The sequence below is a fragment of the Balaenoptera physalus genome, assembly GCF_965194825.1.
Source record: "Balaenoptera physalus genome assembly, chromosome: 15".
Taxonomy (NCBI): domain Eukaryota; kingdom Metazoa; phylum Chordata; class Mammalia; order Artiodactyla; family Balaenopteridae; genus Balaenoptera; species Balaenoptera physalus.
Window position 1 is genome coordinate 83065630 of NC_138894.1, and position 26556 is coordinate 83092185.

Sequence of the window (26556 nt, forward strand, 5' to 3'; positions counted from 1 at the left end):
GTAAATTGAACATTTTGCCACTATGTTGTGATCTTCTTTTTCCCTGCTAATGTTTTTGGTTTGAAAATCTTTTTTGGCCGCTGTCAACTTTCTTTTGGTTACTATTTGCCTGACCTATTTTCCCATTCTTTGATTTTCAACTTTTTTGTACCCTTATTCCCAGGTGTGTCCCATGTAAAAAGCATATAGCTGATTTTTTAAATCCAAGTTGATAATCACAATCTTTTAAATGGAAAATTAAGAACAAATAAATTTATTGTGCTTTTTGATGCATTTGCATTTGTTTTTAACCATCTTACTTTGTGCCCCATTGTTCTGTTTTTTTCCCCCTTCCTGTATTACCTTTGATGGCTTCTTTATATACCTCAGAGAGATTAGAAAGAAAATCCCCAAGGAGGATTGAAGAAAGGGAAATAGCCTACAATGTTCGCCACAGAAAACAATGCTTATTCTAACAAACCCCAACACTAAGCAGGCTGAGTGACTGGTTTTCATTTGATCCACCAAAATACATGTTAGTCTCAAAAAACTGAATCTGCTTATTCACTGTTCTTGTTTAGTAAAATAAGAAAAAGAAAAGAGAAGAGAAAAAATTAAACTTGCAAAAAATTGCAGTCAGCCAGGCGACAACTATTCATTAAGCACCAGCTTTGTGTAAAGCTCTGAGCCAGAGTTTGGGAGCTTCCAAGCTAAGGGGGAGACAGACAACAGACAAAGACACAGACCCGCTATTTCCACATGTGATCAGCAGCACATTAAAGAGAGTGCTTTAGCGAGAGGGACTGGGACCGGGGTGGGGCGGGAAACTACTTTAAAGGGGATGGCAAGAGAGAGTTTCTCTGGGCTGAGATGTGCAGGAGGGGAGGAGACAGCCTTGGAAAGGGTCAGGAGGAAGAGGTGAAGGTGGTCCAGGCAGTAGGAACAGTAGGTCACAGATTGAGATAAAAATAAACTCGGCCTGGAACTTCCCTGGTGGTCCAGAGGTTAAGACTCTGCACTTCCACTGCAGGGGGCATGGGTTTGATCCCTGGTCAGGGAGCTAAGATTCCAGGAAACTATGATCCTGTATGCACATGGCACAGCCAAAAAAAAGAAGGAACAAAAAAATTAACTTGTGCTGTTGAAGACAGAACAGAGGTAGGGTGGCTGATGGAAAGGAGTGAGGCCAGGAGTAGTCTAGGTGCACTTGGAGATAACTTGGGAAGGAGGTGGGATCCAGCTCACAAAGGGCTTGGAGGCCATGGTAAGGAACCTGGATTTGAATAAGAGACGTAACATGATCTTATCTTTAAAAAATTTACCATTTTGTACAAGGAACTTTGAACAAGGTAAACAACTCATCCTAGACTACCTTTTAGGATTAAAAGCCCCATGTCCTAGGAAATCCGTCAGGACAGAGAAAACTGGGAAGACTGGTCATGGTAAGTATATAGTAGGTGTGAATCTTGGTTCACATTCAGATCTTGCCTTATTCTGCCTAAGGCCCTTCCTTCCGGACAGGTCATTATTGAGACTTCTTCCCCTTTCAGGACCATAAGGGAATCCTTATTAGGTGCTCAGAAAACTGGGCGAGGGCATCTAGTTGTCATGGTTACAGCAGGTACCCTGACTGTTCAAGACAAGGGTAGTCCCTTCAATGCCTCTGCCCCACAAGTCCCCGTTGGCACCCCAGGCTGCCAAGTTATCTGACCTGGTGACCTCCTTCCCTGGAGCCTTGGCTGGGCTCCTCACTGCTCTCAGGTGCCATGGAACTGTCTCCCTTCCCAGTCTGAGAAAATCTCATCTCTGGCTCTGCTGCTGGATCCAGACACACTCTCTATCCTTCAGAACCTCTAGCAAAGAAGCATCTGTGATTCAGGCTCCCACAAGTACAGACTTTGTTAGGCTGCTTTACAGCTTTCCTATAATTCCAGGACTTGAAAAATGAAATGCAGGGCAGGGGAGTGAAGCAAAGAAGGGAAAAATAATAGAGGACTTTTCAGTAAATTTTTTCTGCCATGAGTGAAAGCAGAGAGACAAGTTAGGAAGCTATTGCATATTCTAGGAGACAGAAGATGGTAGCTTGGATTAGAGTGATGGCAGTGGGGATGGAGAGAAAGGGACCCTCGTAAAACACATTTTGGTGATAGGACCAATGGTACGTACTACTGGAGGTGGGAGATGAGAGAACAGAAGGACTCAAGGATCACGGCTTAAGTAATCCTTTTGGTTTGAGCATTTGGTATAAATAACTTCTGATTTGGCGACTCGGGGCGTGTGACCACACACCAGACAAGAATGTATAGCAGGCCCTGTATTTCTGCCTCAAGTGGGAAAGCTCTGGCAGGGGGTGTGGAACTGGGCTGTCCATCCGAGAGACAGCTCTGTCACATGAGGGCGGCGGTTACAACAATGTGAATGAGCTGCCACCGGCAGTTTCATATCTTGGAAGCTCTAAGAGGCCTTGGTTGTATTTGTCTTGTGGGATGTGGTGCCGGACACATGATGCAAGATAGTGAAGATACAAGCTGTACTTTTCTCAAAAATGCACCAAATGCACTCAAACCTCTTAAAAGAGTTCAGGAAATAAACAAAATTTTAATTACACGTTACAAAGAAAAAAGAAACATTTTTAAAGACAGCTAGACCAGTGGGAAAACTCCATTTTCAACTTTTTCCTTCTGATTTTAGTCGGACTTAGCAGTTGGTTCTTTACTGAGTCCTGAGCCATGAAATGCTGGTCTTCTGGAAAGAAGAGCAAGGAAAAGAAGAAAAAAAAAATCTATTAAAGAATTCCCGGGACTTCCCTGGTGGTGCAGTGGTTAAGAATCTGCCCATGCGCGGGGCATGGGTTCAAGCCCTGGCCTGGGAAGATCCCACATGCCGCGGAGCAACTAAGCCCACGCACCTAGAATCCGTGCTCCGCAACAAGAGAAGCCAATGCAATAAGAAGCCTGTGCACGGCAGCGAAGACCCAACGCAGTCAAAAAAAAAAAAAAAAGGAACTCCCTTCCCCCTCCTCCCCAAAGAAACTCCAACAAAACAGCAGAAAAACTAAAGGTCTGCTTTAAAATGTGTGTGAGGGGTGGGTGTTGGTTGAGTGAGTGGCAGTGGGACTGGGGTTCTGTTTACTGCTTTGAAAACATCTGACAAAGGAGGGCGTGGGGTGGTCAAGATGAGATGGGGAAGTAGGGAATCAAGTCAGTCCAGGGTTTGGGGGAAATTAGGGGACATGGGAGAAGGAAATAGGGAGGGAGGAGCATGGGAAAGCGGGAAGAGGGCTGGAGGAATTTGGAATCGCACAGCACATTGACAGCACGCCATTAACCACTACCATGTGCTAACCATCAAGTTGCAACACATGCTGGCTTTTTTTTTTTTTTTTTTTTTTTTTTGAGCAAAGCCCTATTATTGTGGAGTCCAAACCTTAAAGAGCTTACAAAGCAGAGGGTTCACCCGTCCACGCTGTGCAGGGATTTCCTCTGCAGGCCCCCTGTCAGGAGGGAGGGTCTCTACATAGATTTACAAACCCAAAATGTCGGGGAGAGTCTAGTTTAGAAAGAGATTTCCTCTGGGTGGGTTTAAAGGCCTGTGGGACCTATGTCATCTTTCCCATCCTTGGACCAAGAAGGGAACAGGCCAGACTTCACTGCAAAGCAAAAAGTAATGCTTGGTGGAGCCATGGTGCTCCTTGGCCAACTCAACCTCATCCCGGCTCTTGGAGCGTCCTGTCCCCCCCTGCTCCAAGCTCCAGGCCCACCTTCCCCAGCCCCTGGCCTGGGCTGTCCACCCCAGAGCAAACGGGTGAGCTGTACTCTTGAATCCTGTCCACGCCGCTCCGGAGCGTACTCTGGTCTCCACCCCCGCCCATCCCCCCTTGTCATCACTTTTGCTCTAAAGTGGCTGCCGCTGTGCCTGCAGCCCCCCGGGAGGAAAGGCTGAGACACAGCTCTGATCTACGGAGCTGGGCTTTAAAGCAAAGGCTTCTGTACACGCCATAAAATTTCAAAACTACAAAAGATGTAGATGAAATTTTAAAAATTAGTCTATTTCTTTCCTATTCCCTAGCCACTCAGTTCCTCTCTTTGGAGGCAACTGCCTTCTCCCCCATAATAATGTCTTGTATGTCCTTTAAGATATGTACTATGCATCTACAATCATAACCACACACATTATTTAAAAACTTTTTAATAATAGTAGCATATTTTACTTACTGTCTGCAGCTGTTTTCTTTTTTTCACTTAGTAATTTATCTTGGAGATATACTCATTTTTGTACCTATAGAGCTACCTTTCCTTTTTAATGGCTACATAGTATTCCATTCATACCTGTGATGGTTAATTTTATGTGTCAGCTTGGGTGGGCCATGGGGCGACCTGATATTTGGTCAAACATTATTCTGGATGTTTCTCTGAGGGTGGTTTTGGATGGGATTTACATTTAAAATGGTATACTTTGAGTAAGCAGATTGCCTTCCATAATGTGGGTGGGCCTCATCCAGTTGGTTGAAGGCCTGAAAAGTACAAAAAGCTGACCTCTCCTGAGCAAGAGAGAATCTACAAGCAGACTGCTTTTGAACTTGAACTGCAACATTGACTCCTTCCTGTGTTTCCAGCCTGACTGCCTTTGGACTTGAACTGCAACTTTCCTGAGTTTCCAGCTTGCCAGCCTCCTTCATCAGATTTTGGACTCACCAAACCTCCACAATCATGTGAGCCAATTCCTTAAAATAAATCTCTTTCTATATATACCCACATCCTATGGTTCTAATTCTCTGGAGAACCTAATACTATAATACTATAATCTATTTAACCAGGCCTCTATTAATGGACACTTAGCTTTTTCACTGTTCTGCTATTACAAAGAATGCTGCAATGAATATCCTTGTATGAATGTCATTATGCACATGCCACACCCATGTTTTAGCCACCAGTGGTATTTTGCTTCAGTATAAAGGAATGTAGAAAATCCTCCCAAGCAATAGCCAGGCTAGCTGGAGTAATGTCTCACTACAAATCTTATTTTGAATGTCATTAGTCATTAGGGTAGTGCAAATTGCAAGCATAATTAAATACTCCTTTGCACCCATTAGAATGGACTAGAATGGCTAAAATGATAAAGACTGACCAGAGTAAGAGTTGGTGAGAATGTGAAGCACTGGACCTCTTATACCTTGTTGGTAGGAGTAGAAAAAATTACAACTACTTGGTAAAACAGTTTGGCAGTTTCTTAAAAAGATAAAAATACACTGATGATATGACCCAGCCATTCCATTCGTAGGAACTTTCCCAAGAGGAATGCAAGCATATATCCCACAAGGACTTATACACAAATGTTCACGGGAGCTTTATTTATAATAGCCACACACTGGAAACAATCAAATGTTCATCAATGGGTAAATAAACATATTGTGGGATAGTCATACAATGGAATATTACTCAGCAATAAAAAAGAATGACCTACTGATTCATACAATGACAGGGATGAGTGCCAAAAGAATTATGCAGAGTGAAAGAAAACAGACAAAACATGTGTAAGTACTATGACTCCATGTATATAAATTCCTAGAAAATGCAAATTAATCTATAGTGACAGAAAGAAAATTGGTGGTTGCCTGGGGAACTAGTGGGAGAGCAAGGAAACTTTTGGGGGTGATGAATCGGTTTGCTACATTGATTGTAATGACCATTTCATAGATGTATATGTAGGTCAAAACTCATCAAATTGTACACTTTGAATATGTACAGTTATTGTATTTCAATATTTTAACAAGGCTATGAAAATCTTGAGTGTCAAAAAGTAAATACGAATGCTTTCTTCCTTTCTGCATTCCTTCTAGAACAATCTTCATCTCATCCATGTAAATGAATGCCTCAGGAAAATTAGAAAATATACATACTCAGAAAGGCAAAAGGGAAAAGCACATTAATATTTTTCCAAAATATCACCCCCAGTGAGTTACACGTTCAAATTGTGAGTATGCCCCCTACGCCACACCCTGCTCATCTCCCATCACACCCAAAAGGCCAGGTAAGCTGCACCACACTGAACCTTCGGCTCCCCAGATACACCAGCTGAGGTCACTGTGACTTGTCGAGCGGGCAAAGCTGAGACCAGCTGCGAAGTGTTCAGAGCAGGAGCTCACTGCCAGCCTTGAAGGCAGAAAGGAGGCCCAAGGGGCCGATGCCCCTCCTTGCTCTGAGTGAGCTCTCCTTGCCTGGCTGCAAGCTGTAGGAGGAGGAAGATGAGTCAGTGCCCCGTCGCAGCCTGCAAGAGACCAGCTGAGCTGCTGGGGCACGCCTCATGCTTGGCAGCCTGTGCTGATGCCCTCCTGCCTGGCCCAGACAAGCCCTCAACAGCTGCCCCAGATATAGGGCGGGCTGCCGGCTGAGCAGTCGGAAGCTCCGGTTAGGAAGCAGCCAGTCCCTCCTGCGTGTCCGCACTGGCCAGAAGCAAGAAGAAAATGCATGCACAGAGCGAAGGAGGAAGAGCAGCATACTCCAGGTTAGGGCTGAAAAGGTTTGACACTAGCTGTCCCGCCCTGCTTCAAGGCTGCACACCAGAGAGGGTCAGGAGCCTCTTCAAAGTCGTCTGCTCACTGTAGCTCAGCAAGCCCTGAACCCCATGGCCTGGGATTGTCTGAGAGCAGAAGAAGATTCTGGGAAACTTGGCTTGTCTTCTATGTAATTTTCACTGACATCCATTGTTGTCATAGGGACCCCGTCACTCCCCAGCCCAGCCCACTCCTAGCCCCTCAGCCCCTGACAGAAGGATCTGCTAGGTGCATTGTATTTCTCTTGGACTTCAGAGGACAATATTCTCCATTTTATAAACTGTACAAAAAAAGGTCGACCTGTCCTGCTCACCCAACAGGGACAAACATTAATGGAATCTGCATTGTTTATTACTTTTAAAAATTATAGTTCAGATATTTGGTAAGTTTGTATTTGTAGGATAAAGAGAGAGATGCTTAAAAGCTCAGATCTTGAAAACAAAAAGGCAAAGAACTCTGGGTTCTTTAGTTTAAATTGCCCAAGATCCCTTTCCAGCCCCTGATTCCATAGATTCTCCTAATTTGCAGGATTGTTTTAGCTCACAGACCCAGGATCCTTGTATTCCCTGGAGCCTCACATGCTTGGTTATGCTTGGCTGTTTGTCTTCATTTTAGATGTTCAAGAATAGCTGTTAAATTGAGCAGTGAGGGTGGTAGAATATTCCATTCTCAGCAAGATATATTTAGAAGGTTCTACCATTAAAAGTAACAGCAGGGACTTCCCTTGTGGCACAGTGGTTAAGAATCCGCCTGCCAATGCAAGGAACACGGATTCGATCCCTGCTCTGGGAAGATCCCACATACCGCGGAGCAGCTAAGCCCATGCGCCACAACTACTGAGCCTGGACTCTAGAGCCCACGAGACACAACTACTGAGCCTGTGTGCCACAACTACTGAAGCCCGCACACTCTGGGGCCTGCGTGCTGCAACTACTGAGCTCACATGCTGCAACTACTGAAGCTCACGCACCTAGAGCCTGTGCTCTGCAACAAGAGAAGCCACCGCTGGGCAAAACTGAAATCTATATGGAAGGTCATTAGAGAAAGGCAGGTGGAATTCAGGGGCATGGATGGAAGCTACTGTCTACAGGTAGAATTTCTTCTTCCCCAGGAAGCCTCAGCTCTGCATTTGAGGCTTTTCGAGCAATTGACTCAGGCCCACCCAGATTATCTAGGATAATCTATCGTACTTAAAGAAGTCCACTGATTATGGACTTTAATCACATCTATAAAATGTCTTCACTGCAACACCTAGGTTAGTGTTTGATTGAGTAAGTGGAGACTATAAATCAAGCTGACAGGTAAAAAAGTAATCACAACAGAGTCTGCCTGTTGGCCTCAGTCTAAGACATGTCCATGGAGTCCTCCTGAGAAGTCTGGACCAGTAGGTGAGGTAGCAGCTGGGGCATCTGAGGGATGGGTCCTACTGCGATGGGTGAATGGAGGGGCCCAGCACAGATTATCCAGCACCACCCCGGCTATGCACCAGATGGGACTTTACACCATGGGATCCCAGGATGACCAGAGCATCAGAGCTGGGTGAGCCTTTAGACACTCTTAGTCAAACTCTCATTGTCCACTGAGAAAACTGGGGCCCATATCAGTGAAACAGCCAAGACCAGCCAGAAAAAGAACCAAAATCTCCAGCAAGAATGGGGAAAGGAATTAGACGACTGAGAGGATGGAGAAGCAAGGAAGAAAAAAGGCCTGATGAAGAAGGAAAGGCAAACAGATTCCCAAACCTCCGAGTCGAAAGAAACCCTGGGGCTCCCACAGTCCACCCCCTCATTTCACTGATGGGAAAACTGAGGCCCTAGGAGGGGAAGGAACTTTCTCAAGGTCACTCTGTGAGTTCAGGGTATAACTGGAACTCAAGCCAAGCCCATGTCTCCTGGGGTGGTGCTGGGTCCCCTGCTGCCCTCCCAGGCAGCTGGAGCCACTAAAGGCTGCCCTCTCACCCTGGGGCATTTGGAGACTGGCATTCTTAGAAAAGAAGAATCAATTTATTGGTCTTAATAATTAGTTTAGGAACCAGAGAGCTTGGGGACTGTGTCATGAGAACAATTCCAAACTCAGTCTCTGACCTGAAAAAACATAGCCACCTCTGTCCTGTGGCCACAGGTGACATCCCCACCCCTGGTCATGCATGCCAAGGGCACCAGGGAAGGGCTAGGGGGCTTGGTGCTGGCCTGCCCCATCCCACCCTCCTACTTCTCCCAGAGGGACACATGGCTCAGAACAGGTGTCCTGTGGATGGCAGGGTTGGGGCACGCTCCTCTTGCTCCACCGTGCACATGGCAACACGGAGCACAGAGGAATCATCGGCTCAAGGCCAGGCAACAAGCTACTGACTAAAATACCGGCCCTCTCATTCTCAGTTCAGCATCTTTGCTTTTGTTTGTTTTTTTCCCATTGTTTTTCACCCACTTACAATTGATTCCAGCAGGGCAGCCCAGCACACAGGCAGTGCTGTGAAAGTGTCTGAAAGTGTTTTTACTGCATGTTAGTTGCCCGATGGAAGGTGGGCGGGCTTGAAAGGGCCCAATAAGGTACCATTTAGCTGCTCAAACTCTTACATTAGAGGACAAGTATTCAAGTATGGTTTTGAGGTCCCATGCTTCAATAAAATAAAGAAAAAAATCACAGAGAGAAATACCATGGGCCTCTGGGAGAAATGTGAGCCTGGGCCTGCTCCGAGGTTGCATAAACAGTGGTTATGACCATGACTAATCCAAACCCCACTCAGAGCTTTGCAGAGTGCGTCAGCTCTCCCTGTGGCTCGTGAAATCCCTGCTAAAAACTGAACCCTTTTAGGGAAGAGGAAACTGACCTTAGCATGGGCAGAAAGCCGCTGTGCGTCAAGTCACGCTCCTGCTTGGAGACATCCTGTGTCAGGAAAGGTCACATTGCTGACTGACTAATATCTTTACCAGATTTCAAAGCTGGGCAGAATCGGGTTTGCAGAGCTCTAAAATAGATGCTCTTACAAGACTAAACCGTGCATTTATCTGTGATTCAGGGTCAATGACCCCTTTTCTGGATTGCCCATCCATCAGCAAATATTTATCAGGCTGGGCTTAGCGCTAGGTGGTTTGGTGTATAAAAAGATTTACAAATCTGTCCTGGCCCACCAGGAGCTGTCTAGCCGAGGTGGTAAGACAAACTCGTACACAGATACTGAACAAAACCAGCCTGGGTCTGCGAGTGGCGCCCTCTGGAGTTGTGCATCATGGCAGCCCTGGCCACGGTGGTCAAGGCAAGGGAGCTCAGAGGAGGAGTAGATCCCAGTGGGCTGGGCCGGCCGGGGAGGATGGCTGTTCAATGCCCAAATCCCTCCTCTTCCTCTCTACTGCTGGCAGTCACTGGCTGGGCCTTTTGCCAGTGACAGAGGGTAGGAAGGCTGGTGACGGGCCTGGTGAAGCATCTGAAGAAGGAGGGCACCAGCATGACAGGAAAGCCATGTTCAGCATTCATGCAGATTTCCTTGGCATCTTCTTGCTGCACCACTCCGTCATGGCCGGCTGGCCCCTTGGCAAGTGCCGTCCAGCAGGCTTACTGGAGCCAGCTATCCACAATGCTTATCGGGGCCACTTGCCACTTCCCATTCCTCTAACCAATTATGTGATGTAAGGGACCAAAGTAGTGATAGCTTTTCCAAGTACCTCCCCTGATGCCTTTCCAGAGGGGAAGATTTATCTAAAAATTGTACTAAAATTTTACCATGGTAGCTTAATTCCAATGGAGTTAAGTAGCACCCACCCTGGCTCCCTTTTTTTGAAATGCCAACAAGGAGGTGGGCGTACTTAAGTTGCTATTACCTTGGTGTGAATTGTTTGTTCAGCTTTGCTGCATCAATAGAAACTGGGTGGTGGCCGGTGGTCCCCTCCTTGGGTCTGCCTGCTCTGTGCTCTGCTGGAAAGTGTACCTCCTGAGAAGCCCACTGCCCTATGTCCAGCAACTAGGCAAGAGGCACGGAACGGATTCTCCCTCGTAGCCCTCAGAAGGAACCAGCCCTGCAGACACCTCGATTTCAGACTTCTGGCCACCAGACCCATGAGACAATAAATTTGTTGTTTAAGCCACTCGGTTTGTGGTACTTTGTTACAGCAGCCCTAGCAGACTAATGCCTATGGCTTCTCTGTTTAATTATTTGTATAGACCCCTTCCTCTGCTACTCTGAAATAAATCAGGTTCCAGGAGGACTCCTACCTCCAGTCCTGCTACCCAAGTCCATGGATAAGAGGAGACACACACCTTCTCTTCAAGGTGACTCCCTCATCTTAGGAGGCTTATGTTTGCTGATGCTTTCTGGACTCTGCTGCTGCTGATTGGGCCTCCCACCGCATCACCACCTCCTTCTTTCTGGTTTCTGTCTGATTTCAGCTGCTGTTAGCAGCTCCAATTCATATTTTGAAGGCTGTGGATCTGCTCCCAACTTTGCTGGACAAAAAGTTCATTATTTGGCCATCGTTCTTGATGCTTTTGTATGACTTGAGAAAAACCAGACAGATGCTAAACCTATGTCACCGCGTTCATCCCAGAAGTCCTGAAAGTTCAGATTTAACTCCACAAGCCCAAGTAGTGATTTCAGCTAAGTGCATGGAAAGTCATTTTCCCACGGTGATAATTACATAGCATTTTTCATCTTCACGGTACTTGGGCAACACTTAACAATTACTCCTTCTAATACCTGGAGCAATTACAAATAAAAATCACACATTTTTATTTGGCTAAAGGAGATAATTACCAATATTAAGAGACAAGGAATACCTTGAGGGACTGGAGGTGAATAATTAAATTGTGGTAGAAATATTTCAAGGCCTGATTGCCTTCTGTTTTCATGAGAGTAAAAAGATTGAAGCTTCATTAGGGGGACTTCCCTGGTGGCCCAGTGGTTGAGAATCCGCCTGCCAATGCAGGGGACAAGGGTTCAAGCCCTGGTACGGAAAGATCCCACATGCTGCGGAGTAACAAAACCCGGGCACCACAACTACTGAGCCTGCGCACCTAGAACCTGTGCTCCGCAAGAAGAGAAGCCACTGCAGTGAGAAGCCAACTCAATGAGAAGCCCGTGCACCGCAATGAAGAGTAGCCCCGGCTTGCCACAACTAGAGAAAGCCCGCGCGCAGCAACGAAGACCCAATGCAGCAAAAAATAAATAAATAAAATAAATAAATTTATTTTAAAAATTAAAAAATAAAATATTTATAAATTGATTTAAAAATAACAATGATAAATCCATTAGATGTTAACATAGACAACATAATTTTATGAAAAATAACTATATTTTTCAAAATAAAAAATTATCAAGAAGATTGGCATTGTTTTATATTTAATGAATTTCTGTGATTTTTCCTTTTTTGTGGGGGGAGGCATGCAGGGTATGCAGGGTCTTAGTTCCCCAACCAGAGATCGAACCAGTGTCCCCTGCAGTGGAAGCGCAGTCTTAACCACTGGACCGTCAGGGAAGTCCCTGAATTTCTGTGATATATATATATTTTTTAAGATTTATTCATTTTTTTATTGATTGATTGATTGATTGCTATGTTGGGTCTTTGTTTCTGTGCGAGGGCTTTCTCTAGTTGTGGCAAGCGGGGGCCACTCTTCATCGCGGTGCGCGGGCCTCTCACTATCGTGGCCTCTCTTGTTGCGGAGCACAGGCTCCAGACGCGCAGGCTCAGTAGTTGTGGCTCACGGGCCTAGTTGCTCCGCGGCATGTGGGATCTTCCCAGACCAGGGCGCGAACCCCTGTCCCCTGCATTAGCAGGCAGATTCTCAACCACTGTGCCACCAGGGAAGCCCTCTGTGATATATTTTGATGATAGCAAAGATATCATTCAGTTTGTTATAGATTATTTCCCACTGTTGTTTGCCCTTAGTTAGTTCATTTTCTTTAGTATTTTTCCTTATTCCAAAGCACAATTTTGGGGAGGAGGGGAAAAGAAATTAATTTATAACATAGCTTAAATGTTCTACTGACTTTTACTAATAAACTACTCTATGAAGCAGAATTCAAATTTCCAGATTTCTGGGAATTCCCTGGCAGTCCAGTGGTTAGGACTTGGTGCTTTCACTGCCGGGGCCTGGGTTCAATCCCTGGTTGGGGAACTAAGATCCCACAAGCTGCACAGCATGGCCACAAAACAAAAACAAAAACAAATTTCCAAATTTCTTTATCTCTGTTAAACTTCTTTCAGGTATATAATAAATTCCTTAAGTACTATACATATTAACATAGAAGGGAATAACAATTCTATTGAACTGCAGGCTTTGGGCAGACCACTAATTATTTCTATAAAGTAGTTGTGTTGTTTTGAAGCCTCCATCCTGCGTGATTAAAAGGCAAACATTTCAACAAAACCACAAAATGTGCCAAATGGGACTTTTTAAAGATTCACATGCCATCAAGAATTTATAAGAAAAAAAACATTTGAGGCGATGGTTATGGGAACGATTTGAGCAAATGAAATGAAGTTCTTTCTGAAATATTTCAATAGAATATTAAAGGAAAGCAGCTGGGTTCTATTTTATTAAGGAGTATTTCCAGCCAAAACAATGTTTGCTTTATGAAGATGATGTGCAGACAGACTATCTTGAATATTCCAGCTATATTTTCCAGATGTCTCAGAACTGATAAGATAGTCTAATGAGGAGTCTAGTAGGGATTTGAATTGATGTTTCACTAATCCTTTTATTTCTGGGAAGTAATGAATACATCATATTACAGGTTCATTCATCTGCTCTAAATGCTTTTATTGACAGTCAGATTTTCCTTGGTAGAAGTCTTTAAAAATTATTCCCTTCAAGAAGGCTATGGTTAAAGTTGATAAAGAAGTATAATATAGAAGAACACATTTTAACCATAAATTATGGTGTGAAAGGTCAAATTAAAATAACATGTAATGATTTTTATGTTTATCTTAGTTCAGTTTTTAGCGCTTGTTATCACTGGTGGATTTGTTTATTGGTTTGGTTGCTCCCTTCTTTTTTTATTTTATTTAATTTTATTTAAATAATTTATTTTATTTTTTATTTTTTATTAAAATTTTTTTTTTCTTTCTTTTTTCCTCCTTTTTGTTCTGAGCTGTGTGGCTGACAGGGTCTTGGTGCTCCGGCCTGGTGTCAGGCATGAGCCTCAGAGGTGGGAGAGCCGAGTTCAGGACATCGGACCACCACAGACCTCCCAGCCCCATGTAATATCAATTGGCGAGAGCTCTCCCAGAGATCTCCATCTCAACACTGAGACCCAGCTTCACCCAACGGCCAGCAAGCTCCAGTGCTGGACACCCCATGCCAAACAACTAGCAAGACAGGAACACAACCCCACACATTAGCAGAGAGGCTGCCTAAAATCATACTAAGTTCACAGACACCCCAAAACACACCACCAGATGCGGTCCTGCCCACCAGAAAGACAAGATCCAGCCTCACCTGCCAGAACACAGGCACCAGTCCCCTCCACCAGGAAGCCTACACAAGCCACTGAACCAACATCACCCACTGGGGGCAGACACCAAAAACAATGGGAACTATGAACCTGCAGCGGGCGAAAAGAAGACCCCAAACACAGTAAGTTAAACAAAATGAGAAGACAGAGAAATATGCAACAGGTGAAGGAGCAAGGTAAAAATCCACCAGACCAAACAAATGAAGAGGAAATAGGCAGTCTACCTGAAAAAGAATTCAGAGTAATGATAGTAAAGATGATCCAAAATCTTGGAAATAGAATGGAGAAAATAAAAGAAACGTTTAACAAGGACCTAGAAGAACTAAAGAGCAAACAAACAATGATGAACAACACAATAAATGAAATTTAAAATTCTCTAGAAGGAATCAATAGCAGAATAACTGAGCCAGAAGAACGAATAAGTGACCTGAAAGATAAAATAGTGGAAATAAATGCCACAGAGCAGCATAAAGAAAAAAGAATGAAAAAAATTGAGGACAGTCTCAGAGACCTCTGGGACAACATTAAATGCACCAACATTCGAATTATAGGGGTCCCAGAAGAAGAAGAGAAAAAGAAAGGGTCTGAGAAAATATTTGAAGAGATTATAGTTGAAAACTTCCCTAACATGGGAAAGGAAATAGTCAGTCAAGTCCAGGAAGTGCAGAGAGTCCCATACAGGATAAATCCAAGGAGATACATGCCAAGACACGTATTAATCAAACTGTCAAAAATTAAATACAAACAAAAAATATTAAAAGCAGTAAGGGAAAAGCAACAAAAAACATACAAGGGAATCCCCATAAGGTTAACAGCTGATCTTTCAGCAGAAACTCTGCAAGCCAGAAGGGAGTGGCAGAACATATTTAAAGGGATGAAAGGGAAAAACCTACAACCAAGATTACTCTACCCAGCAAGGATCTCATTCAGATTTGAGGGAGAAATTAAAACCTTTACAGACAAGCAAAAGTTAAGAGAATTCAGCACCACCAAACCAGTTTTACAACAAATGCTAAAGGAACTCTCTAGTCAGGAAACACAAGAGTAGGAAAAGACCTACAAAAACAAACCCAAAACAATTAAGAAAATGGTAATAAGAACATACATATCGATAATTACCTTAAATGTAAATGGATTAAATGCTCCAACCAAAAGACATAGACTGGCTGAATGGATACAAAAACAAGACCCATATATATGCTGTCTACAAGAGACCCACGTCAGACCTAGGGACACATACAGACTAAAAGTGAGGGGATGGAAAAAGATATTCCATGCAAATGGAAATCAAAAGAAAGCTGAAGTAGCAATTCTCATACCAGACAAAATAGACTTTAAAATAAAGACTATTACAAGAGACAAAGAAGGACTCTAGATAATGATCAAGGGATCAATCCAAGAAGAAGATATAACAATTGTAAATATTTATGCACCCAACATAGGAGCACCTCAATACATAAGGCAAATGTTAACAGCCATAAAAAGGGAAATCAACAGTAACACAATCATAGTAGGGGACTTTAACACCACACTTTCACCAATGGACAGATCATCCAAAATGAAAATAAATAAGGAAACACAAGCTTTAAATGATACATTAAACAAGAGGGACTTAATTGATATTTATAGGACATTCCCTCCAAAAACAACAGAATACACTTTCTTCTCAAGTGCTCATGGAACATTCTCCAGGATAGATCATATCTTGGGTCACAAATCAAGCCTTGGTAAATTTAAGAAAATTGAAATCATTTCAAGTATCTTTTCCAACCACAGTGCTATGAGGCTAGATATCAATTACAGGAAAAAAGTCTGTAAAAAATACAAACACATGGAGGCTAAACAATACACTACTAAATAACCAAGAGATCACTGAAGAAAACAAAGAGGAAATCAAAAAATACCTAGAAACAAATGACAATGAAAACATGATGACCCAAAACCTATGGGATGCAGCAAAAGCAGTTCTAAGAGGGAAGTTTATAGCAATACAATCCTACCTTAAGAAACAAGAAACATCTCAAATAAACAACCTAACCTTACACCTAAAGCAATTAGAGAAAGAAGAACAAAAATACCCCAAAGTTAGCAGAAGGAAATAAATCATAAAGATCAGATCAGAAGTCAATGAAAAAGAAATGAAGGAAACAATAGCAAAGATCAATAAAACTAAAAGCTGGCTCTTTGAGAAGATAAACAAAATTGATAAACCATTAGCCAGACTTATCAAGAAAAAAAGGGAGAAGACTCAAGTCAACAGAACTAGAAATGAAAAAGGAGAAGTAATGACTGACACTGCAGAAATACAAAGGATTCTAAAAGACTACTACAAACAACTATATGCCAATAAAATGGACAACCTGGAAGACATGGACAAATTCTTAGAAAAGCACAACCTTCAAGACTGAACAAGGAAGAAACAGAAAATATAAACAGACCAATCACAAGCACTGAAATTGAAACTGTGATTAAAAATCTTCCAACAAACAACATCAAAACAACAAACAACCCAATCCAAAAATGGGCAGAAGACCTAAATAGACATTTCTCCAAAGAAGATATACAGATGGCCAACAAACACATGAAAAGATGCTCAACATCACTAATCATTAGAGAAATGCAAATCAAAACTACAATGAGGTATCACCTCACACCGGTCAGAATGGCCATCATCAAAATATCTACAAACAATAAATTCTGGAGAGGGTGTGTAGAAAGGGGAACCCTCTTGCACTGTTGATGGGAATGTAAATTGATACAGCCGCTATGGAGAACAGTATGGAGGTCCCTTAAAATACTAAAAATCGAACTACCATATGACCTAGCAATCCCACTACTGGGCATATATCCTGAGCAAGCCATAATTCAAAAACAGACATGTACCACAATGTTCATTGCAGCACTATTTACAATACTCAGGACATGGAAGCAACATAAGTGTCCATCGACAGATGAACGGATAAAGAAGATGTGGCATATATGTACAATGGAATATTACTCAGCTCTAAAAAGAAATGAAATTGAGTTATTTGTAGTGAGGTGGATGGACCTAGAGTCTGTCATACAGAGTGAAGTAGGTCAGAAAGAGAAAAACAAACACCGTATGCTAACACATATATATGGAATCTTAAAAAAGAAAAATGGTTCTGATGAACCTAGGGGCAGGACAGGAATAAAGACACAGACATAGAGAATGGACTTGAGGACATGGGGAGGTGGAAGGGTAAGCTTGGACGAAGTGAGAGAGTAACATTGACATATATACACTGCCAAATGTAAAACAGATAGCTAGTGGGAAGCAGCTGCACAGCACAGGGAGATCAGCTCCGTGCTTTGTGACCACCTAGAGGGGTGGGATATGGAGGGTGGAAGGGAGATACAAGAGGGAAGGGATGTGGGGATATATGTATGCATATAGCTGATTCACTTTGTTATACAGCAGAAACTAACACAACATTGTAAAGCAATTATACTCCAATAAAGATGTTAAAAAAATAACATGTAATGAAATAATATCAGTTGGGTTGGGAGTAAGGATGAGGTAGAAATGGGATTATAAAAATCTGCAGGGAAATATTAAAACAAGAAAAAAAAGATAAAAATCTGCAGGGAAGCTTAGAGCAGATGTAAGAAATCTTTTTCCGGGCGCTAATATAATTTAAACAGTTTATATTAAATATATCATTAGCTTTCTACCTCATACTACTTACACAAATCAATTTCAAATCAATTATAGCTAATATTTATTGAATGCTGACACTAGGCCCTGTTGAAATCCTTAACGTGACTAAACTCATGAAATCCTCACGGTACCCACCAGAAAAGTATTATTATCATCTCCATTTTATAGTCCATTTTATAGGAATTGGAATCTGCTCCTATATCTTGTTAATCTGCCTTCCATGTCATCACTGCTTATTTTTTCCCTCTTTTGTGCTGGGCACTAGTTCAATTTATCATTGCAGTCTTCTAATTTGCCAATTTTCTCTTTAAAAGACTCAAGAGTTTATCAGTTTTGATTTAATTTCTGTGTATGGTATGAGGCAGAAGTCCAAATTCATAGTTTTGCATGTAGATGTCCAGTTGTTCCTGTACAACTTGTTCAAAAAACTATTTTAACCCATTGTAATATCTTGGCTTCTTGGGAGTTCCCTGGCGGCCCAGTGGTTAGGACTCTGTGCTTCGCTTTCACTGCCGAGGGCATAGGTTCAATCCCTGGTCGGGGTCCCCACAAGCTGCACGGCGTGGCCAAAAAAATAAATAAATAAAAAATCTTGGCTTCTTTATCAAAGATCAATTGACCATAAATATAAATATAAAGGTTTACGTCTGAACTCGCAATTCTATTCTATTGACCCACATGTCTAGCCTTATACTAGTGCCACACCCTCCTGACTATATAGCTTTGTAGTAAGATGTGAAAAGTGGAACTCCACTAACCCTGCTCTTTTGCAAGAGTGTTTTGGCTATTCTGAGTCCCTTGCATTTTTTTTTTTGTTTCTTTTTTTTTTTTTAATAATTTTTATTGGAGTATAGTTGATTTACAATATTGTGTTAGCTTCAGGTATACAGCAAAGTGAATCAGTTATACTATATCCACTCTTTTTTAGATTCCTTTCCCATATAGGCCATTACAGAATACTAAGTAGAGTTCCCTGTGCTATAGAGTAGGTCCTTATTGGTAATCTATTTTATATAGAGTAGTATGTATATGTCAATCCCAATCTCCCAATTTATCCTTCCCCCCTTGCATTTCTATATGCATTTTAGAATTAGCCTGCCAATTTCTCTAGAAAAACACAGGTGGGATTTAGATTGGAATGGCACTGAATCTGTACATCAATTTGGGGAGCATTTCCATTTCAACAATATCGTTTTCTAATCCACAAACAAGGATGTCTTCCCATTGATGTAGGTCTCCTTTAAACTCTTTCGACAGTATTCTCTCTCTTTTCTGTCTGTAATCTCTCCCTCTCTACTGGTACCTTCCCATCAGCATATACTGTAGTCAAGTTTCCATCATGTTAAAGGAAAAGAAAAATAAACTTTCTGGACTTGAATTCCCTCCAGCTCTCATCTTTTACCCCCTTCCTTGACAAAACGTCCTGAGAATGTGGTCTCTCCTCATTGTCTCCACTTTCTCTCTAACTTCCTACTCTTCAGTCAACTGCAGCTTGGCTTCAGTCCTTACCTCTCCACTAAAATTGCTCTTGACTAGATAGCCAAGATCTTGTTCACTTCAACGAGCATTTTCAGTCTCCATCTCACCTCTTACAGCATTTTATACGTTAATTGTTCTTAGTGCTAGAAATTCTTTCCTGGCTTCCAATTAACCACCTCCTCTTGTTTTCTGTGTATTCTCTAGCAGCTCCGCCTCATTCTTCTCTGAAGTTCTCTCTGCCACTCTCCATCCCATAAATGTTGGTGTTTTTCAGGGTTCTGTGTCAGACCCTTTTCTTTTCTCATTTTACCTTCTCCCAATTGTGACATTTACAAAATGACTCTCCCATAAATATCACCAGCTCAGATCTCACTCTTGAGCTTTAAGCCCACTTATCCTGTTGCTAAGTTGACAAGTCTCTTGGAGAGCCTTTAACCATAACGAATTCAACATGCCCATTCCCTAGTTACACCTTGTCTTCCACTCCCAGACCCCAGCTAGTATGCATCTAATCAGTTGCTCAAGCCAGAACTCTAGAAGCCACTTTTGACTCCTCTCTCTGTTTCCCAGTCTCATCCCTTCTGTCACCAACTCTGTCAATCATATCTACTGAATAAAAATAACTAACAGTTATCTATAATTTATGAGTTTTAAATAGCTCCAAAGACAAAGAAAAGCACAGAGACTTTAGAATCAGATAATCCAGAAAGGTGAGTTAGACAGTGTACCCAGTTGGCTTTTGGGTCCATGCCAAAACCTTCCCCAACTTTCCTCTACACTTTTCAGGTCTTCTTGATCTGGTTCAAACTTTCCTGTCTGACCTCAGCTCTTACCCTTCTCTTCCCATTCCTCTCCTAACCCCACATTTCTCTAATTGTACTAAATTTCTTTCAGATTGGGGTATGCTAGCTGCTATAAAAAACAAACCCCCCAACAGTATTGATTTATCCCATTAACATTTATTTCTTATTTGTGTTACCATCCAGTGTCATCTTGTGGCTTCCCCTTATTTGGCGATTCAAGTGCGCAGGCTCTATCTGGTGACTCTGCCATGCCCCAGGGCCTCAGAGTTCTCTGAATTCAGCCAGCGGAGAAAGAGGGAAAAGGAGAGTAAAGGTATTATGGGGGGAACTATCCCACCCTTCTTAAAAGCCCTGGTCCTGTTTGACTCATGTCATTTCTGCTCATATTCCATTGGTAATAACTATTCAGACAGCCACCTTGATAAAAGGGATGCTGGAAAACGGATGCTAGGTAATGTAACCCCTGGCAGGGCAGACACCATTTCTGCTACACAAACATCCCCTACTCTGTCCTCCCTCTCTCTCCACTACACTTTTTCCATAGTATTGCCTCTGACTTGGTTCAGGCTTTCTCTGTCCCCAGCCTAGTTTCCTTCTACTATCAGCTTAGGTATCACTTCCCCTGGGAAACCTATCCTGATAGGTTAGGTATTCTTGTTCCGTGCTCCCATAACACCCTTTATTACCCTGTGATAGCAGATAGCGTGTCTACCATAGTGACCATGATGGCCGACTATCTTTTCCCCTCCAGACTGTAAAAAACTACGGGGAAAGGTACATTGTTTGTCTTGTTCATTCTCGTATCCCCATCACATGGTATATCAATAAAGATGTGCTAAAGTCACATCAGAGGAAAGAAGTGTTGTTCTGAGGGGGAAAAATGGGCGGGGAGAGAAAATGGTTACCGGGGACCGGAGAGCTGCAGGAATCAGGCCGTGACAGGGTTGGGGACTAAGGAGCGCTCGCCGTCAGGATGCTGTGAGCCGGGACCAGATGGCTGACCTCCCCCCAACCCCGGCTCTCACCCTTCCCGGTACCACGCAAGGGGGACGAGATTTTTGGCGTTCATACAATATGGCAGACATCGACAACAAAGAACAGTCTGAACTTGGTCAAGATTTGGATGATTTTGAAGAAGTAGAAGAAGAAACTGGTGAAGAAACAAAAATCAAAGAGCCTCAGCTGACTGTTAAGATGATGCAAAATCCTCAGATTCTTACAGCCCTTCCAGAAAGACCTGATGGTCTGGTAGAAACACCAACAGGATACATTGAAAGTTTGCCTAGGGTAGTCAAAAGACGCGTGAATGCTCTCAAAAACCTTCAAGTTAAATGGGCACAGATAGAAGCCAAGTTCTATGAGGAAGTTCATGATCTTTAAAGAAAGTATGCTGTTCTCATGGACATATATACACTGTCAAATGTAAACTAGATAGCTAGTGGGAAGCAGCCACATAGCACAGGGAGATCAGCTCCGTGCTTTGTGTCCACCTAGAGGGGTGGGACAGGGGTGGGAGGGAGACACAAGAGGGAGGAGATACGGGGATATACGTATATGCATAGCTGATTCACTTTTTTATAAAGCAGAAACTAACACACCATTGTAAAGCAATTATACTCCAATAAAGATGTTAAAAAAAAGTATGCTGTTCTCTATCAGCCTCTATTTGATAAGAGATTTGAGATCATTAATGCCATTTATGAACCTACAGAAGAAGAACGTGAATGGAAACCAGATGAGGAAGATGAAATTTCAGAGAAGCTTAAAGAAAAGGCCAAGATTGAAGATGAGAAAAAGGATAAAGAAAAAGAAGACCCCAAGGGAATTCCTGAATTTTGGTTGACCGTTTTTAAGAATGGTGACTTGCTCAGTGATATGGTTCAGGAACATGATTAACCTATTCTGAAATACTTGAAAGATATTAAAGTGAAGTTCTCAGATGCTGGTCAGCCTATGAGTTTTGTCTTAGAATTTCACTTTGAACCCAATGAATATTTCACAAATGAAGTGCTGATAATGACATATAGGATGAGGTCAGAATCAGATTATTCTGATCCTTTTTCTTTTGACGGACCAGAAATTATGGGTTGTACAGGGTGCCAGATAGATAGGAAAAAAGGGAAGAATGTCATTTTGAAAACCATTAAGAAGAAGCAGAAACACAAGGGACGTGCAACAGTTCGTACTGTGACCAAAACAGTTTCTAATGACTCTTTAATTTTTTTGCTCCTCCTGAAGTTCCTGAGAGTGGAGATCTGGATGCTGCTGCTGAAGCTATCCTTGCTGCAGAGTTTGAAATTGGTCACTTTTTACGTGAATGTATAATCCTAAAATCAGTGTTATACTTTACTGGAGAAGCTATTGAAGATGATGATGATGATGATGATGAAGAAGGTGAAGTGGATGAGGTAATGTTTATCAAATGAGCAAATAATTCTGTATAACACACTGAGAAGCAAATTGAGTGACATGTATTCCTTTGCTATAAATCATTACTCCGTGATATGGGATAAAAACGTTTTTGGAAAAAAATATGATTTTAGGGCTTCCCTGGTGGCGCAGTGGTTGAGAATCTGCCTGCCAATGCAGGAGACACGGGTTCGAGCCCTGGTCTGGGAAGATCCCACATGCCACGGAGCAACTAGGCCTGTGAGCCACAACTACTGAGCCTGCGCGTCTGGAGCCTGTGCTCCGCAACGGGAGAGGCCGCGACAGTGAGAGGCCCGCGCACCGCGATGAAGAGTGGCCCCCGCTCGCCGCAACTGCAGAAAGCCCTCGCACAGAAACGAAGACCCAACACAGCCAAAAATAAATAAATAAATAAATAAATAAATTTATTTAAAAAAAAATATGATTTTAGAATTCTACAGCCAAACAATGTATGTGTGAGGTTTCAATAAATAAATTGCAAAACTCAAAAAAAAAATGTGCTAAAGGCATGTGAATAAGCTGAAGCCATTATTTAAAAGAGAAAAGTAGGGCTTCCCTGGTGGCGCAGTGGTTGAGAATCTGCCTGCCAATGCAGAGGACACGGGTTCGAGCCCTGGTCTGGGAAGATCCCACATGCCAAGGAGCAACTAGGCCCGTGAGCCACAACTACTGAGCCTGCGCATCTGGAGCCTGTGCTCCGCAACAAGAGAGGCCGCGACAGTGAGAGGCCCGCGCACCGCGATGAAGAGTGGCCCCCACTTGCCACAACTAGAGAAAGCCCTCGCACAAAAATGAAGACCCAACACCGCCAAAAATAAATAAATAAATTAATTAATTAATTTTAAAAAAAAGTAAAATCAATCCCCAAAGTATTAAAAAAAATAAATAAATAAAAGAGAAAAGTAGGTTAAACTTTGCTATTTGAAGAGCTCCAAATTTGCCCTAATTTCTTTTATTGTGGATGTTTCTACATGATTTTCTCCCAGAAATAACAACAAAAAAAAGATAAGCTGCTAATAATACCTTAAAATTATTTTCTCCTCCAAAATGGCGTGCATATTAGATTAAAATTATTCAGACAAAACTTCCAAAATCATATTTTTCCCCCTTAATCAACAGTATGTATGTTCTCTGGTGTTGACACTTAGCCACCATCTCATGGTCCAGAGTCCTAGCACAGGGAAAGCAGACCTTAAGAGCTGATGTGATGCCATGTTAAATATATTTAATTTGGAATATGGATTGATTTTGGCTCATCTAGATAAACCAGGTAACTTTCCCCCATCTTATCTTTCTATCCTATCTTATTTTTTTTGTTTGATTGTATTATATTTATTTTTATCTCCCACATTTTATATCAAGACAGAATAACATAATGCTGGTCATTAGAATCACCTGGAGAGCTTTTGTGGTGACCTAAATGGGAAGGAAATCCAAAAAAGAGGGGATAGATGTATACATATAGCTGATTCACTTCACTGTACAGTAGAAACTAACACAACATTGTAAAACAACTATACCCCAATTTAAAAAAAATTTTTAAAAAGAACTTTTAGCTGGTTCTGTCATCTTCACTCTGAAAGGCAAGTCCATTCTTGTGCTGCCCCAAGGTAGGGCTGGTGACTGAAAACAAGGCACGGACAGGGAAGATGTTATTACCAATTGGCAGGTCCCAGAGGACACACAGACATACCTGGACAGACCCAGAGTTAGCCTCCAGAATGACTGGAGGCACACAGAGTTGTCTTCTGCCCCAGGGATAGCTGGTTGGGCAGAGAGAGCAGGGAGAGGCAAGTGCACCTGGGCAGGGGGTCCACATCTGTCCAGTGTTGGTCATCACCCCCAGTTCTGTACATCCTGATGACTGTGTAGAAAAGCTCACGCTAAGTGAGCTAGGAAACCCCACATTGCCCTGTAAGCTCAGACTTTTCATATTCACAGGTCAAACAGCCCCAGTAAATTCTTCAGTAGAAAAAAAAAAAATCACCCGGAGAGTTTTAATGCCCAGGTCTGACCCCATAACAATTAAATCATAATGTCTGGGGGTAGTAGCTAGGTCGCAGTGGTTTCTAAAGATCCTTAGGTGATTCTAGTGTGCCACAAAGTTTGGAAACCACTGGTGTGGTAGGTTTTAATCTAAGTTCTGACACATACTGGCCTTCTAACTTTGGACATGCAATTTAACTTCTTTGTGGAGTTAAATTATGTAAAAGTGGCTGCCTTATAGAGTTGTTTTAAGGATGAAATGATTCAAAATAAAGTGATGGGGTCCAAGCATAGAACACAGTAAAGGCTATGGAAACATTTTTTTTTTTTTTTTTTTGGTGTGTGTGTGTGGGTATTATTAGTCTTCTCCCTACCAAGTGGAGAAACATCATAATTCATTCTGAGTTAAACTTCTACCACCCCATTCCATTCTTCAGTGTAGCTTGGCTTAACTATGGCCTCCTAGATAGTTTGAGAGTATTATCCAAACCAGGATAATTGTCCACAGACAATTCCTTCAGTGTTGCAGAAGTAAACAAAGTCTCTGTTCTTCTAGAATTTATATTTTAGTGGGGGAGATAAATAATCAACAAATCAATATATAATTTCAGGCAGTGTTCATTGAAGTCATGCCAATGCAATAAACTTTACACTAAATTCACTGTGGTTTTCAGCTAAGAATGGCAGAGGGGAAGGCATTTCTGTTCCCTAAAAGGAAGAGTACTTTCCAAAGAGTGAAACGATATATTTTCTTAAAGAGGTAAAAGTCATGTCTCATACAAATACAGAATGAACATGTGTCAAAAGATTTTGTTTACTCATTAATTAACGACGGGACCAGTAAAATCTTAGAACCGGTTTAAAGCACATTGTAAAGTACCCACTTACATTGTTCAAATCAGGATTGGGAAATGAATTTACAAATCGCTGCAGAATGGCTTTTTCCAAGGAGGGGGATTCAATATGAAGTTCAATGGACACGAGTACTTCCTCTTGCTATCTATTACCTACATTTAGAGTTGAACAGATGTTGACTGAAAAAAATACACACAAGCTGTAAGTTGAGAATTATGTTTTATTTGTCGTACTTACTGAGGATTTAAACCCAGGAGACATCCTCTCAGATAACTCTGAAGGCCTGTTCCAAACAGGTAACAGAGGAGCCAGGAGATACAGGAGTTTTTGCAAAAAAAATTCCAGGCAGTCAGAACATCAAATGATTACTGTTAATTAAAGAAAACTAGATATCTCAGGTCAGTGAATTTAGTGTTTTTCCATGTATGGGAAGACGCAAGAGTCTGGGCTTATTAAAATTATTCCTTTGATATGCACCATAACCATCTAGCGCCAGTAACCTATTTCTCTCCATCCTGAATCCCCTCAGGATGCACCACTTGTGGTGGCTGCAGAGGCTGATTGGCTCCACCGCCACACAGCCTTTGTTTATTGAAATAGCAGGTTACATTCTTTGTCCACACCTAGCTCCACAAAGAAAGATGGAGAGCTCCTATAGATTCAGAATACCCTGAAAGGTGAGCCAGACTATGGCTGGTTTTTCACTGAAAACACCCGGGAATCTTTTAGTACATTGCATCGTGTTTCACAATTTTTCCCTATAAAAATCACTCTACCTGTAAACACTCAACAGCTAAGCAGTTCTTCCGCTTTACTTTGCTTTCATTTTCGTCAACCCTTTTGCTTCCATTTTCGTCAACCCTTTCTTTTGCTTCACACTTGCCTTTGGCAGGGCTGGATGGTACTTCTTTGCTCCCACCAAAGAGGCGTCAGAGTGAGTGAGAGTGGAAAGCTAACCCTTTCCCCCTCCAGTAAATCCCCGATTCCCTTAGCCTGGAAGGCCCCAGAGCAGGGGTTAGCCCCGCCCCCTTTACCTCGGGCACCGCCCCTAGCCGGCCCCTTAATTGAGCTGTGCGCAAAACTCACGTGAGCAGTCGTGGTCCCGTGTCGCCTCCGAAGCAGTACGTGGCAGATGTCACTCAGGAAAGTCCTTCGTTCCCGGTTTCTGCCATCTACTCCATCTCGACCCTCTTTTTTTTCCCCATTAAATGCCTCTTTTCTTGCCGCTCTCACCTCGGGGATGCTGACCACCCGGCTCCCCTCAACCCGAACTACCCTAGGCCTACGAGCCACCCCTCGCCCTCAAGTAAGAGGCAGGGATCCATTAGCGCTAAGGCGAGTT

The 26556-nt window shown here is 42.5% G+C and overlaps 1 long non-coding RNA gene and 1 pseudogene across 5 annotated transcripts in view; one reads left to right on the top strand and one right to left on the bottom strand.

Annotated features, from left to right (window-relative positions):
- The window catches only part of LOC309644104, a 39976-nt gene extending 13421 nt beyond the window's left edge, over positions 1 to 26555 (bottom strand). The window contains exons 1-4 of one of the 4 annotated variants that reach the window (XR_014254233.1): positions 26301 to 26555; positions 25452 to 25582; positions 25248 to 25366; positions 12030 to 18214 (exon numbers count right to left, since the gene is read on the bottom strand). This is a non-coding gene — a long non-coding RNA (uncharacterized lncRNA). The other 3 variants (XR_014254234.1, XR_014254232.1, XR_014254235.1) reach the window with 3 other exon arrangements.
- LOC309644103 (nucleosome assembly protein 1-like 1) lies at positions 20228 to 22903 on the top strand (annotated as a pseudogene). The gene is made up of 3 exons (XR_014268630.1): positions 20228 to 21328; positions 21585 to 22496; positions 22814 to 22903. The product of XR_014268630.1 is annotated as a nucleosome assembly protein 1-like 1 (transcript).
- Position 26556: the final 1 nt, after the last annotated feature.